This window comes from Lissotriton helveticus, chromosome 10, assembly GCF_964261635.1.
Source record: "Lissotriton helveticus chromosome 10, aLisHel1.1, whole genome shotgun sequence".
NCBI classification, from domain to species: domain Eukaryota; kingdom Metazoa; phylum Chordata; class Amphibia; order Caudata; family Salamandridae; genus Lissotriton; species Lissotriton helveticus.
In genome coordinates this window covers 777,886,264-777,899,879 of record NC_136071.1, presented here as the reverse complement: position 1 = coordinate 777,899,879, position 13,616 = coordinate 777,886,264, and the positions used below count along the sequence as shown (strand labels likewise).

Below are 13,616 nucleotides of genomic sequence, written 5' to 3'. Positions count from 1 at the left end.
TTTGCACAAATGTTACCTTTCAATATTGTTGTAGAATGACTGTATTTACGGGTTTACGCATAGGGAAAGGGTTGGCTAGGGTTTATAATTGCGCTGCCTATTCGCTCATTTGCACAGAAAGAGACTTGTTTTTGCCTCCTATTTTGAACTTCTTTAATGCCAATATGTATAGTCTGAATCTTAAAAATCTTTTCAGAATACATATTCACTATGGGCGTCTCTGAGTATGTCTCTAATTATCGCCCTTTAAAAACCCAAACAAAATGCTGAAGTTTATCTCCTTTAATGCAAATGGTCTGAATAATGTTCGCAAAAAAAATGCCATTGAATGTTGGTTAAAAAATTTAAATCCTGACATTATTTATCTACAAGAGACCCATTACAAAGACCAGGCGGATGCAGATAAAATATTCAAGAGTTGGGCCGGTTATACAATATCAGCTTCAGCCGGATTGGAGCAGAGAGGAACATGTATATTGATAGGAAAACATCTAGACTTCACTCTGGCAGGTACAGCCACAGACCCCAGAGGTAGATGGGCTGTGGCATATGGGAAAATAAACAATGTGAATATTATTTTAGCTTCAATTTATGCCCCTATCCTAGATGATTCTCAGCCAATTTTGGGACTAAAGAATGTCTTAACAGGCCTTCCCGGATTAATAGTATGGGGGGGTGATTTTAATTTGCTGCAAAATCCTTTACTAGACTCATCCAAAAAAGATCGCCGTCAAAACAAACCGCAATCAGCGTTGGCGATTCAAAGTTGTAAATTAGACCTCGATATTAGGGATCATTGGCGAATTAACAACCCTCTCAAACGAGAATATTCATGCTTTTCGGCTAAATATAACTCCGCTTCAAGATTGGATTTTTTCCTAACCTCCCATGAGCTAGAGCTATATAACTATGTACATTTATCCAATGCTTTTTCAGATCACGCGGCGCTCTCTATGGAGGTAAAACTGGGACCACAAGATATAAGTGCTCCGAAACGATGGTTTTTTAACAAATCCAATCTTCTAGATCCCCAATGGTGTATAGAAATCGAAGAATTTATAGACCAGTTCTTTGCACAAAATAGAGGGACAGCCCCATTAAATACGACTTGGGATGCATTTAAAGCCACTCTACGGGGTTTAATTACATCTAAAGAAATCCCAAAATATAAGGCAATAAGGGAGGAGAGAAGCAAATTACAAATTGATCTTACAGAGGCAACCCAATACCACTACAGGGTGAGAACATCGCACTCTAGGCAAAAACTCTCCGAGGCTAAGGGTAGGATGAGGGATTTTTATTACGCCCTGGGTGAAACTAATAGTAATTTTTACGCCCAGAGGATATATGAAGAGAGCGAGTACACTGGGAAGCTCCTGGCATGGCAAGCCAAGGAAAAACAGGCTCGCAATAGAATAAATCAATTAACCGACCCCATTACTAAACTACACGTTAAAACTACAGACTCAATCGGCGAGTGGTTTTTGAAACATTATGAGGGAGTCTATCAAACAACTGAAGAGGCCTCATCTGATTCAATAGGGGAGTTTTTATCCCATCTTACAATTCCCAAGTTAGAGGATGGAGATAAGAAATGTCTCATCGAGACTTTCTCAGAGTCTGAACTAGATGAGGTGATCGGTTCCTTCCCTAATGGTAAGGCTAACGGAGACGATGGTCTCCCGATCGAATTTTTTAAAAAATTTGGAGAAACTTTGCGTAAAGAACTTTTAATCTTAGTTAATGATCTACTCCAAGGAGGGACCCCCCCGAACTCTTTTCACTCCGCTGTAGTGGTAAGTATTTTAAAAAAAGGAAAGGACAGGGAGAATATAAATACGTACCGACCCATAAGTCTATTAAATACAGACTACAAAATTTTTACGAAGCTTTTAGCCAATCGATTGAATAAAATAGTGGGACGTCTGGTAGTTAATGATCAGTGTGGTTTTATTGCAGGCAGACATCTCCACTCAAATACAAAGTTTGTATTGGAGGCACTAGATTTTTTTTTAATTAATAAAGTGAAAGCCCAAATATGGTTTTTAGACGCAGAAAAAGCGTTCGATCTAGTGTCATGGAACTGCCTTTTTGCTATTTTGCACAGTTTTAGTTTCCCGAAAGTTTTTATTTCTCTTTTAAAACAACTATATACGAATTCTAGGGCACAGATTATTATTAACAATTCTAATATTGGGACATGCCAAGTCACTAGAGGTACCCGACAAGGTTGCCCTCTGTCGCCAAAATTATTTGCATTATTTATTGAACCTTTGGCGATTGCGATTAGAAATATACGAACTGACACAGCCCCGGTAGTCGGCATGACTAACATAAAACTCTATGCCGATGATATTGCCCTGTTTTTGGATTCTAACCCCTGAAGTCAAGCGAAAGTTTTAAAAATATTCTCCGACTTTCAAAAATTAGGAGGTTACAAGATTAATGTTAACAAGACGGAAATTATTCTACTAAATTGCACTGTAGACACTTTAATCCCAGAATTTAGGCAAATATACAATCGATTGCCGAAGAGATATCTGGGAATATTTATATCGGATAACTTAGATGATTTGTTCTCACTTAATTATTCACCATTGCTAAAAAAAGTTGGGTCTCTTCTGGAACGCTGGAACTTATTACCCCTGTCTTTAATAGGCCGAGCAGCACTTATACAAATGTCAATTCTACCTCTTTTTAATTTTTTATTTAATGCAGCCCCCTGTTATACCCAGGTCTCCTTCTTTAAAAAAGTGGATGCCTTGATTTCTTCTTTTCTTTGGGCCCAAAAGACCCCCAGGCTTGCACTTAGCACTTTATATTTCTCATCTGCACAAGGAGGGTTGTCCCTCCCAAATATTAGAGAATATTATTCCGCGTCATTTGCACACCATAGTTTTAGGTTTTTCTTCTTAGATGCTAACGAGGCAGACAATTTTTTTATGAAGAAGATGTTGTCAGAAGTAAAAATAACTGATCCAATTAGAACCACGAAGGATCCAAAGAAAGTTCGCTACAAGTCCCTCCAGTGGATTTTCAGACAGAAAATCCAGTTTCTGAGGTTCCATTGTATTCCCAGAATATGTAACACAACGGACTTGAATAATTTTAACCTTGGGGAAGAGGGGTGTCTGGATAGTAAAATAATAAATCTCTGGAAAGATAATGGCTTTGAGAAAATTGAGGACTTCCTTGTTGGTAACAGGTGGAAGTCATGGGAACAAATTGCCAGACAGGTACAGCATTCTCATTCCATTTTAAACTGGTCTTTTTTTATGCTCAATCCAATACTCGGAGAGCTGGATATTGTAAATCTTTATTATAACGAAACTATTTCAACAGCATTGAATAATAAAATTAAAAAAAAGATGAGTACATGGATTAAAATATTGAAGGAGAATAAGGAACAGGAATTGTCTAGTAAGAGTATTGAGAGGTGGAAAAAAAGGGAAGATATCGAAATCAACCAACAAGTATGGGATAAAATAAATAAATTCAACAAAACTATCTTTCGCGGCGCTAATTTTAAACGCATGCAATTTTATAACAAATGGTTGATCTACAGAACTCCTTCTTATCTCCATAATATCTTCCCCCTAGTTCCGGATAAATGTTTCCGCTGTGAAGAAAAAGGAAACTGGAAACATATTGTTTGGGAATGTCCTAAAATTCAGCCACTCTGGAAGGAAATTGAAAAATACCTCTCCCTCGAGCTTAAAACCTCTATAATATTCGACGATTTAGTCGCTGTTTTAGGTTGTTCAGCGATTCACACTCAGTATGATGAATTCTTTTTTATTGCTTCTTTAATAGCTAAATCGCTTATTCTACAGTCCTGGAAAACCAACCAAGTACCGACATTTCAGGCTTGGAAGGCTAAATTATTACGAATCCAGGGCAGGGAAAGAAAATATGCGTTAAGATCTGGGGCACTAAAGAAATATGAAAAGTTCTGGAGTGTGTTCGAACAATAAATTTTTTTTTTTTTCTCTTCTACTTTTTACTGTCTGATAACATCCAAATCTTTGGAGTATTCCCAGATTCATTAGTCTGCTTTTATGCACTTTGCACTTTATAATTAAGCACTGAATGGTTTAAAATGTATTATGTTTTTTCTATTCAACTTTGCACTTTATAATCAAGCTGTTGACAATCAAACGCCAGTATTGATTTGTATTTATATTTATATGCCATGTACTGTACTAAATTTCCTTACAATTGCATTTTGTAATATTGATATTGTGTGTATGAACTCTCAATAAAAAATAAAAAATAAAAAAAAATGTTATTTATTGCATTAAGTGCCCTTGCGGCAAAGCTTACATTGGAAAGACATCACGTAAGCTTAAAATCCGCATTACTGAGCATAAAAGTCGAATATGCACAAAAAACACCACATCCAGTTTGGCTACACACTGGGACACTGCCCAGCATTCAATATCACAATTGCGAGTTCAAATTGTTGAACAAATAACATCTAGACCAGGCCTAGATATGAATAGATTGTTACTCTAGAGAGAGGTCTTTTGGATTCAGACTTTGGGAACGATGCACCCGATAGGTCTCAATGATCGTCTTGATATGATATGTTTCCTTTAAGACCTGTGACATATTGTAACCAAAATGATGATCAGCCATTTTTATGTGATTCTCATAGCTTTTTTACTGTTTATACAATGTTACACCTTATGTTTACATGGTCTGTTTTTTCCCCCCAGGGAATACTTGTGAATATTGTGCTTTGTCACTCGCATAGACTGTTTGTTATTACCTATTGTGTTGAGACTGTCTGGTTATCACATTTGTCACCATTTGATTCTTCTTTATTTTCACGACGGGCTAGGTGTTCGTTTACTATATTTATCGTGTTCACATTTCTTGTCTACAACTTCACAAATCACTATCCCTCAGTGTAGTTCTTTTCACGCATATTCCTTGACTAACAGCCACTGTTAGGTCTCTCTTTATCATCTAGTTCTGATCCTTTCCCTTGTGACACTTATAGTATGTTTTTCAACCAGGTAGATATGTTCTTCACTTTGGGGTTATTCTGTGTATCAACCATGTCAATTGTTTTTAGTTTTAGTTACCAGCATTTACATTAGGCCCTTTTTCCTTTACATTATTTGAATTTTTTTGCATTCCGTTTACTCTTGGATGGCGACCACTACCCCTGGCGCCATCCGATCTTTGATGTTGACGCATGCCCCTCTGACACTTCCGTATAGATTTAGTAGTCAGCACTAGCCCGCTGTTTTTGGTATCATTTGGTTTTTATCACTCATCTTTCCTATTTTATCAGCAATTTTTTTTTTTATCACGTTAAGATGGCGTCTGCCACACTCGGCGACAGTCCGCTGTCTATATCTATTAGCCCCAAACGGGGTCGGCGTTTACACACGAGAGCGTCTCTTTCGATAGCTGGTAGCTTAGAGTACCACCGGAGTTTTTGTTTGGACTTGTATACCCTGCCTGGTAAGTTTGGTTCAATTCAGATTCTTTATTAACTTGTCACAGTGTGTTATAGGGTTTTTTTAGGAGGTTCCAGGCACTTATTGTTTCCCTGTGTTGCAGGGACAAGCGGTTGTGATTACGGCGTGCTAGGAGTGCGGGTTCCTGCAGTACAGACTTTGGCCTTAATTGGGGGAAGCATTGATATTATTTTTGGGGAGTGCATTGACTTTGGAGTCGTGTTTTTGATCCTTCAGATTGACTGTACATGTGCCTGAGCGGCCTGTTTAATTCATGCATTTCAGCATTCCTAAGACGCTATTTTCCAGTTTTGGAGGTTGATAGTTTGCCTGGCATTCGGTACCAGTTTCTAGGTGGGTGCATTACTTCCAATCTTGTGTACTATTATATACCATCCCGAATGTAGAGCTTTTAAGTTTGCGTTCCTTCTGTTGCAGAACTCTGGTTTTCAGCACAGCAAGGTATTCCCCATTGTCACACTATCACAGTTCTGATCATTCTTTAGTCCTTATCTTCCTTCTCTGTTGGACATTCCATAATGTGTTCACTTCACTGCCACTATCTGTCTTACACTCTTTGCACCAGTGGTCTTTTCCTCGGGATTAGGCGGTTTCTACTGTTTCTATCTTGGTTTGACCAGTCTCATCTTTCGGGATCACAATAAGGTCAGTTACTTTCTTTGACTCTCCTATTGAGAGTGTCTGCTGTGATAACGTAGCTCCTTCAGTTATACATGCATTATTTTCTCTCTACAGACTGGCCCCTGAAGAAGGGACATTTCTGTCCCGAAATGCATCGGGCCGTTACAGGAATTCTTGCTAACATGTGACTTTATATATGTGAATTATTGCAAGGTCATATTGTAATGACACTACGTGAATTTTGAACGTACCTGTAAATTAGTTGGTTATGTACTAAAACACTTGCGTTTTGTTTGTTAACAACTACCTGTAAAGATATACATTTACAAGTACAACTGTGTTTATGTTTTCTAATATTGATACACCACGTTAATTTTGTTAAGATACCACGAGGGTTCATTGGTGACCATATTGCAGAGTGCGCAGTGTTGCTACCGTGTTTGTCAGCAAGGGGAGGGCAATTGCACCCCTGCCCTAAAATAAAAAAGAGGCTCGCGTAGTGAGGCCACACAGCCCTCTCCCCTTTAAAATATATTTGGTCCTAGGGAAGGGTCCCCAGGGCCATAATAGGGTCAGGAAGGGGCGGGGCGGTTGGGTAGTGGCCTTTGCCGGGAGCATCTCAACAGCTTCGCTTATGAGAAAGGGGACGTCTAAGTGGAGGATGGAGGATGTAGTGGTGGGTCGGATGTTGGGTGGAGAGCACCCACTGATTTGAGGTGACATACTTTTATTGTGGGAAGAACTACTTTAGACTTCTCCTGACAGGTGATGTGTGATTGTGGTGGGGGGAGGGGTAGAATAAGAGAGAGATTGACATTTCCCGCCCAGTAACGGTGAGTCTTCTTGCAGCAGAATACCCAGCAGGTATCACTGGAGGGATCTGCCTGACTTGGCAAACGGTACAGATTACAAATGTTTTGCTGGTCACTCTAGTGGCATTGGGCATTACACCAGGGTAGCAACGGAAGGGTGTACATTCCATACCCTCACCCTAGGTCTATTCTCCCAAAAACAACCTAGAAGACAGGCTACTTCGACAGCGAGAGCTAGGGGATGCAGTGCCTCAAAGGCTAACTGTTGGTGACCGTTGGGTCAGAAATCCTAGGTGTTACAGAGGGAAACTCTCAGCGGCCTGCTGCTGTTCTTCTCATCAAATGTAGCTTGCACAGCTTAAACCTGAATGGAATGTGTCAGTCCTGGAGCTATGTTGTGGAATGTTCAAGATGGAGGAAAGATCCTGGTGTATTATGGGCCACAGGTGGAGTCACAACAAGTCTGAAACTTATTTTGAAGAAAAACAATTCGCAAACGAACTGGCCCAACACAAGAAAGAAATGGTGGTGGTGTCTGTGGGTGTGCTTGTATGTGTGCATATGTGCATGCATGTATCTTCATGCAAGTACCGGCAATGATTCTCTGGCATTGCTCTCAGCTCTATCATGAGTGCCGCCAGGGGTTGCCAACCCATTTATGCAACATTAGCCCGCCAACACACTCTAGGGTTTAAATGCAGAACTCACAGGGGTCAGTGACTGATCAACTTTATTATATGTTGTCAAACAGATCGTGATCAACACCTAGGGGCATATTTTGATGTCAGGGGAAATTGCTTCCGCCCGACACCGACTCAATCCTTGGACCGACCGACACCTGGTCAACAGTCCCGGCCAACTCATTTTGATGCAACCGAACACTGTTCAGTCGCATGCTCCCTTTTCCTCAATGGGAGCTCATGTTACGTCCATAAACCAGCCGTAACACAAGCTCCCATTCAGTAAAGGGATTTGCAGTTCAGCCCTGCACCCCGTGGTAGGCGCCACAAGGTGCCTACCACAAGGTGCAGGGATCAACATAGGTGCCCCCTCGGACTCCAGTTGGAGGTCGTGCACCAAAGGGGGCCCCGCTGGGGGCCTCCAAACACTGTTTCCGACATGGTTTCCATATCGGACAGACCGGTATGGAAACCATGTCAGAAACCGTGCATCGTAATCTCAAGAGCAGAAAGGCCCACCCTTGAGATTACTAGGCGGTTTCTCGACTGGCTGATGGGCTCTCCGAGCCCATTGGAAGCCGTTCGGAATGACTGGCCAGGTTCCTTTCCGACGCGTCTATCATAACGAGGCGGTCGGAAAGGAAACCGAGCGGCCCATTACGATGCAAAATGCGGTTGGAGCCTTTATGGGCCACATCGTAATCGGCCCCCTAGTCTGGTCAACCCACATCTGATTTTTTGATGTAAATGTATGTGCTAAGTGCTGTCCCAAAAAATCATAATACAATCATTATACTATATAGATTTCTGAATACATTGCCTGTTATGGTATGTAAGTAGTACAACACATGCCATAACGAATGCCACCCATCATGTTTTGCTCTTGGTAGACAGTTTTTTCATGTGACTTTGAGAAAGGCCTACACTGAACATAGTGTATGGAATGTAACATATGCATTGAGTAGCCACTGAGAAGGGTTTTCTGGTTAACATTTTCTGAATCATAACTAAACTTTGTTTTTTCATTGAATGTATTTTTTTTAATAATGCACTTTCAACATTCAACTGCTATGTATCCATTCAGCGCTGCGCATGGATGTAGTTTGGCCACAGCGCCTGGCGTTCGGCCGGACTAGCAGAACCAGCATGTGCATCCTTACTAGGGTCCTTTCACTGTAATGATTTTCTTTTTATATAGAACTATGATGGTCAGTGCATACATCTACCCTAAGCAAGATTACACGTTGAGACGACGTAGCCACTCTTTGGAATTTAAGTGGAACTTTAATCATTTAAAGAAATAAGGAAAGTCTTTACTTTCAAGCTCTAACCTGGCTGAGACCTTGCCTCGGAATTAGTGAGGTTTTAAAACAACTTTGAAAGTGCAACCAAATACGCATTACTATTAGCTATTGGACTTCCTGGAAGAAATACAGCTCACATAATGCTCATAGGACACAGTGTCAAAAGTGGCATTCCCAACATAGAAGTCTTTTAAAAGTGTTTGCAAAAAGCACAATAACTATGCAGGTATTGACTTTAGCAATAATACCATACCTACACTAGCACTATTTTTCAAGCCCAAGAGATGTAAAAAGCTTTATATAACAGTAGCACAAGAAGCACTCACTGTATGGTAAAGGTGAAAGCAAAATTGTAGGTTTTAATACCTGGTTTGCCTACCACGTGGACAACCGCATCATTGTTTTCATATTCAGAGTATGTGAAGTAGAACCAAAAGCCGTCGGCATCTTTCTCTTTACAGTGCGTCAGAGCATCAGCCTGACCTGGCTGTGGCAACTTGTCGTGACTTTCTACAATTGTAGTGTTGAAATGCTTGCACTCCTGTTCACACACTTCTTTCTTTTCTCCTTTGTTGAAAGCTTTGCACTGCACACATTCCCTGTTCATAGACAAAGGCACAAATGAACAACTTCAAAAAGCGTAGCATGATGCAAACAGTAGAAACATCTGTGGGTATTAGTCAAATTAAAGCGGAGGGAACTGGTAGGTTTGCAGGTGTGAGGACAGATACGAGAGGACTTGATAGTAATTTTCTGTTAAAAAAACAGTATCTATACACAAGCGTTGTAGGGCCTAGACTGCAACCGGGACAGATATTTATGATGTTTCCCAGAGCACAGAACCTAGTCTTGGCGCTTTTGCCACACTGCCCCATTATCCTGTGTGGAACCGAGACCTTTTTTCACACTCCTCCAAAGCCATAATTATTTGGGTCTATTTGCAGAGCGCAGTCGTTCCTCGAGTAAGCAGCCATTTTTTTATCAGTATCACAACAGCGTAGATTTGCTTAAAAAATGTACTTCAAAATACGGTGCCAATCCCACGTTTGGAACTCATGAAATGGGTAATTAGAAGAATGCTGCAGTACAGCATTTCGGGTCCGAAAACTTACTATGTCAAGGAAGTAGATAATTTGTTTTTAGCTTAATAGAACTTAGTGTGTTAGGTCGCAAAACACAGAGTCACCGGCACACTTTCAGTGTGGGCTGCACTTAATTAATATGCACAGCAAGAGATGTGTACAAGCTGTCTGTAAGCATAACTATTCGACTGCAGTCCTTAGGGCTGAAACACTTGTCATCTCTGGCTGCAGACGTTTTAGGGAGCAATGAAAAGAGCTTAGTCAAATGCACTTTTTACGAAAATGTATGGTATAAATTTGGTATTTTTCCAGAAGCAGCCTATAACATTGTTTATGCTCTTCTCCTTTAAAAAAACACAAAAAAACTCACTTCAACATTAACTAATCACACAGCCAAATTGCGAACATCTCTTCTCCACTTTTAACTTTTGACCAAAACGTTCAACGGCCACACAAGAGATGAAGCGAATGGGCCAATTCGATCTATTGATTATCCAATGACCCGCAGAAGATACTCCAAGACTAGGGGAGTATCTACCGCTTATAAAGTAACAGAGGCTAACACCACCTAGCAGGGCCAGTAGTGGTGATGGCCTTCAGGGAAGATGCAGGTGACGCACCTGCATGTATAAGCTGCTTGGGGGGATTGGATCAGTAGTAGTATCTGCATGGAGCACATGGCCACAGGTACAGATGTATGTAGGGATAAAAAGCATTTTTGGAAAGTCACATAAAACGGTTCTTGGAGTCTTCCCGCGATTTCAGCCACAGTGGTACTGCTTTTGGTGCTGAGCAGGGTCTGGTATTGTGACTCGAGGTGCTACTTTGATTCTCTCCGAGTACCACTGTTAAAGTTCCACCGACTTGAAAGTGTCATCAACCTCGTCAGTTGCGAATTTAACCTCATCAGTATACCCAGAGTACATCATATGGCACATAAGTCCCCATCTCTAGAGGGCACTGCCCCTTGAATGGCCCCCGCCTGGGCCCTTGGTTGCTACCTGCTTAGCCCCCAACGCGTTTGGGTGATTTCTTCCCTCCCACATTACACCTTTGTGAACTTGTGATATATGTTTCAAAGTTACTATCAAGGACCCCCATCTTCCCTCTCTAGGCTGTTTTAATTCTGACCATCTAGCACCCTGAAGAAGATGTTACTTTATTTTAGTTGTGCACCTAAACGTGCTTCGGCATCACTATAACCTGAATCGGAACCAGAAAAACGCATAATTATTGTAATGACAAACTATTGGATAAGCTAATCATTGTGTTGTATAATCTACTGGCAAACTGCTGTTCAGTATAGCCAGTTCCATTGTATTGTACTAAAAAAATCTGTATGGGAATAAATCCTGCATCCTATGATATGGTCTGCTTCCATATGTAATAGGGTTTTTAATGCGTTTCAGGCTGAAAGAGTAGGAATGGATGAAGTATGACTGGCACATGTACGATAGTGAATGCAATTTTTTAGTATGAGTGGAATGTCACGTGGTTGTGAAAATTTATATATTTGTTCTGATCTAATTTGCAGTACATGTTCAACTAAGTTGCAATTTATATAGTGTTGAAAACAAACTTAGATTTGGGCTGTCTGTAGTATCTAGAAGCTCCATCTCCAGGGGTTTCTAGACACCATTAGTGAGGGAGGATGCAACTACAACATGATGCGCCTGAGTAGTGCACCTTTTGACCCGAAGAAGGGAAGAAGAAAAAGACAATTTTTGAATACATTGTAAATGAATCAATATAAAATGTGGTTGGGAAAATAAAGCATGGGAAAGTAAATTAATGGCAGGAACATAGAACAACGAACCTAAGAAAAGTGATATTACATTAGTATGGTGTGATGGCCTCTCCCCATCCAGTTGACCAATCAAATGAAGGAATACACGAATATTGAAACATTGGAGGGTGGTACATACACTGAGAATAGTATAACTAAGGTAGGCTCAGTCAGTTAGTTTGTCCGACTTGTCACAGACCTGTCAGTAACCCAACACTGCAGCAGAAGACGGCGGATGCAACGGAGGTCAGAGAGGCTAATCAAGCACTCTGAGAGAAGAATCGAGAGAGGCGGAGAGAGAAGAATCGAAGATTGCTGGAGAAGAATTGATCCATCTAGAAGGGGAAATTGATGAGAGTGGTACCAGAGAGGGGTGTAACGCTGGCGTTGCACTTAGAAGAGGTTACCTGTCCTGTCCTGAACCTGTCCTGATCTGTTGATTCCTGACTACTCGGAAGCCCCCTTTCCAGCCCTTTGCCAGGGGTTGGTCCTCACACCATTCTAGGTAAATATAAATCTGTGTGGTATGGCCTTGCACCGTTTTTCTTTTTCACCCTTCCCAGGTATCAACGTCATGAGATTTTACTAAGTCTTTATGTTTTACTTTAATCATTATTTCTACTTGATAAGTTGGTGTTTGACATGTATTGGTATTTGGCTCACAAAATTATTGCTTAGATAAAGTTTTAAAACTCTCCCGAGTCTGTGGTTATTCAAAGAAATAAAAGTAAATGTCATTCATGCCTCTTATGCTAACAACCTGATCTATCGACCAGAGGAAATTGAGAATTAAGGTGATAAGATATTGGTAAGAAATGGTGTACAGGTATAATATACTATAATTACACATTACATATTACGCATGTAGGAGGTGCATGTGTATGTTTGGGTGGTGTTATCACAGAACCTTCCCCACCACAAACCCCCACTGTGAATACATTTCCCTGCCCTTGTGAAGGTGGCACTTTGGTGAACGTCCCCTAAAGGAATGACTTATTTTTATTTCCTTGTTTTGAGGTTTCTTTTCCTTACCATAATTACCTTTGGAAGCCCTGAGAGATGTGTCGTTTTTGAAGAGAGAAGATCAGTCCCTGCGAAGTACAGCCATCCAAAGACAAGACTGAGCTCAACTTGTTTTCTATAGTCAATAAAACACACTTGTTCCGATGCCAAAGACAGTGTGAACCGGCCCTATACTTTACTACACCCTACTTCTGAAACCTAATAAAAATCTCAATCCGGTCTACTCATATAGGCCCATTTCCATGTTAAATTATGATTATAAGGGACTCTCCATGATGATAGGTAGTATAGTGCACTTGGATCAGAAAGGGTTAGATGGGTGTACCTATGGGAGGTTCTGTAGATCTTTGGTCCCTCCACTGGTTTCATTGCTGCCGTCAAGGCTTTATATATAGTACCATCAACCCAGATCTTGGTCCATGGGAATCTGATGAGGAGAATCAATATGTCAAGGAGGACACACCAGGGTTGCTGTCTCTCCCCGTTATTCTTTGATCTGTATATATATGGCCTCAGGTCTTCAGGGAAAACTGTGAGATAGATCCCTTTGAGTCCCAGAATCACACGGCAAAGGTCAGCCTCTACGCAGAGGATATCATCCTGCATACAAAGGATCCCTGGAAAACAGTGGGTCCTATGGAGGAAATCACTGTAGTATTTGGAGCTTTTTCATGGTCTGGAACTTAGATTGCGCAGGGGTGTGTCTTGAAACCAAAATCAGGTATTTGGGTATTACAGTTAAGCACGATCTACAGGAGGTGCCGAAGCTTAATTTAAGTAGGGTCATGGAGACAGAACTATTATTAGCAAGGAGAT

At 40.8% G+C, this 13,616-nt stretch overlaps 1 pseudogene across 1 annotated transcript in view; it reads right to left on the bottom strand.

Annotated features, from left to right (window-relative positions):
- The window catches only part of LOC144784514 (integrin beta-1-like), a 369,893-nt pseudogene that overhangs the window by 69,345 nt on the left and 286,932 nt on the right, over positions 1–13,616 (bottom strand). The window contains exon 14 of the transcript XR_013601670.1: positions 9,276–9,508. The product of XR_013601670.1 is annotated as an integrin beta-1-like (transcript). The remainder of the gene's footprint in view (positions 1–9,275; positions 9,509–13,616) is intronic.